The following is a 3,007-nucleotide window of genomic DNA, read 5'->3' on the forward strand; positions in this document are numbered from 1 at the left end:
GATACTAGTCTGCCACGCTAATAAGGGATCCCATATGCTGTGTTATGATTGGACTATTACCCCTATATATGCCCGTACTTTCCTGCAATAAAGCAGATCTGTGTCACTGAACCTGGTCTCCTGCATCTGAATGTGGGGATGCTGGCGCAGACTCCTCACCAGCCCTGGGGTCCAGACCGGACGACTGATCAGAGGACTGAGAGAGCAGGAGAGTGACCAGAGCTGGAGGAGAGTAGCCACAGCCGGCGACCACAGCTGGCACCCAAACGTGGGGCTGGGATCTGTAACACTCTGAGATGTAACACCTTGGGCTCCCGATGCCCCCTTTCTCAGTGCTCTTCCCGTGGTTGCTTGCCGCTTTTGTTTTGTTTTGCTTTTTTCTTCTGGCTCATGATCTTTGGTTGGGCATGCTGCTCCTGTCTTTGCTGATTGTCTTCCTGAATGGTTCCTGAGTCCCTTTGGGTACATCTTGCAGGGCAAATGACCTCCAGTATGGGGAATAGTCTTCCAGCTGCTGCCAGCCCCAATGCTGCTGCACTGGTTCCTCTCCTCAGGAGTAGGCATATTAGGGTAACAGAAAAGGATGTAACTAAGGTTTTAGATGAAGTACTAGCTCTTGCCCCCTGGTTTACAGATTCTTGTTGCTGGGATCCCGAACAATGGGCTTACATTTTATTCTTGACCCAGCGTAGAGAAGTCAGGGAGGGATGCCCACAGTCTGGGCTGTTCTACCCCATTGTGACAGCCATTCTGGCCTCCCTTCGGGGGGTTCCCCCCAAAGCCCCTGAACAGGACAACCTCCTGTTAAAGGAGATAGATGAGCAAAATACAACAGGACACTGGGGACAGCCTGCCCCAGGCATTTCCAGTTAAAACAAAACTAGCAGATTCTTATTCTGATGAAACAATGACTGCTAATGATGATATAAAAATTGAGGAATTGGGGTTTGACAGCTCCCTTGATGAAAAACAGGAAGTTAAGACCACCTCTGCTCCGCCATTACGGGGCGGTGGCTACCCTCCACCATCTTATACTGGCTTTAAGGAAGTTTCCCCCCAATCCATCTACCCCTCCCTCCTGGAGGAGGACTGGAAGACCCTCCTGCCTAGGCCCCTCTTCTATGATTCAATGGGGGATTTTCCACAGTTCTTCCCAGTTACTGTCAATCAGAGACAACAGAACCCCAATGTCTGGAATCCATATTCTCATGATACCTTAAGGAAGCTGTGTAAGGCAGCAGTTGAGGATGGCATTCACTCCCCCTGGTTTGGTCAGTTATTAGATACAATCAGTCATCGGCCAATACCCCCTTTGATTGGCAGAATATTGCCCATGCCTGCTTACAGGGAGGCGATTTCCTTTTATGGAAAGCTGCTTACCAAGATGAATGTGAACAACAGGCAGAGTGCAATAGAAATGCTAACGCTCTAGTAGGATGTGGCAATTTTGAGACCCCCCCAAGCTCAGGCACAGGGACCTCCCCGCTATTCTGAACAAGTATGGCTTTGCATGCTACGTGCTTTTCGCAGTATGCCAACTCACGTTAATAGCAAATTAACCAAACTGATACAAAAACCAGGCAAGTCTTTTCTGAACAAGTACAGCTTTGCGCGCTTCTTGCTTTTTGAAGTATGCCGACTCACAGGGATACCAAATTAACCAAATTGATACAAAAGCCAGGCAAGTCTTTCTCTGATTTTGTTGAGAGATGCCAACAAAGTATAAATAGAAAGATCAGTCATCAGGAAGATGCCAATGCCTTACCCAAGGATCTTGTATATGAAGGCTGCTCTACAGAGTGTCACCTTGCCATAGGACCCGTTAGACACAAGGATGTCTCTGAATGGATTCTGGCCTGCCTGAGATGTGGGGACCACTTGGGCCCATGCCGCAGTCCTTGCTGAGGCACTGGCTGCTCATCAGCCACAGGCAAAGATAGACAAAGGCAAATGTTGGGCCTGCGGGGGACAGGGCCATTGGTCACGTACCTGTCCTAATAAGATTATGAAAGAGGCCAAAGGAGCCAGGTTCCCCCTTCAAAATGCCCGAGATGCCCCCAAAGGCTTTCATTGGGCAAGAGAATGCAGGTCTAAGATGGATACAGATGGTAAACCCATACAAAAGGTGCCTTTAAATGGGCAACAGGGTGCCTCTCAGCCTCGCCCCAAAGAGAGGAAGTAAGGGAATACAACCCCCACATCTAATGGACAATACCTATCGATTTCCATAAGCCTAGGATGCAACTTTCCCTAGATGGCCATAAGTTTAAAGGCCTAGTTGATACAGGGGCTGATATTACTGTAATCAAACAAGAGGAAGCATTGTCTCATTGGCATTGCAAACCTGGACCCCCTATACAAGGAGTTGGGGGTTTACAGAACACCCAACAGGTCCAATGTCTGGTAATCTGGACTGATCTGAGTGGCAACACAGGAGCTGTTAGACTGCTCTTAGCCGCGGGGCTTCCCCATAATTTGTGGGGGAGAGATATCCTTCGTGACATGGGGTAATGCCCCCACCCTCACCCCCAATTCTAATGGCCACTAGAGTGCCCAAGCCGCCCCCCATCAAACTAATGAGGGACACTAAAGCTCCCATATGGGTGGAGCAGTGGCCTCTTCCTTTACATAAATTAACTCACTTGATCTATTTGGTCCAGGAACAATTATCCTTGGGTCGTATCGAGCCCTCCCTTAGTCCTCATAATTCTCCCATTTTTGTAATACAAAAAGATCAGGAAAGTGGTGACTTTTGCATGATTTAAGGGCTATTAATGAGCATATGAAGCCTTTAGGGACCCTTCAAACTGGAATGCCTCACCCTACCACTATTCCCAAAGAGTGTGCAATTATTATTCTGCTATCTTCAGCCATTTTTGCTCTGACTGGAATATTAGGCCTATAACTGGTATCCCTTACAATCCTCAGGGTCAAGGGATTGTTGAACTTTCCCACCAAACACTCATTAAACAAATACAGAAAATAGGGGAAGACAATGATAAAGGCC

The sequence above is a fragment of the Nannospalax galili genome, unplaced genomic scaffold (genome assembly GCF_000622305.1).
Source record: "Nannospalax galili isolate Female #2095 unplaced genomic scaffold, S.galili_v1.0 scaffold490, whole genome shotgun sequence".
Taxonomy (NCBI): domain Eukaryota; kingdom Metazoa; phylum Chordata; class Mammalia; order Rodentia; family Spalacidae; genus Nannospalax; species Nannospalax galili.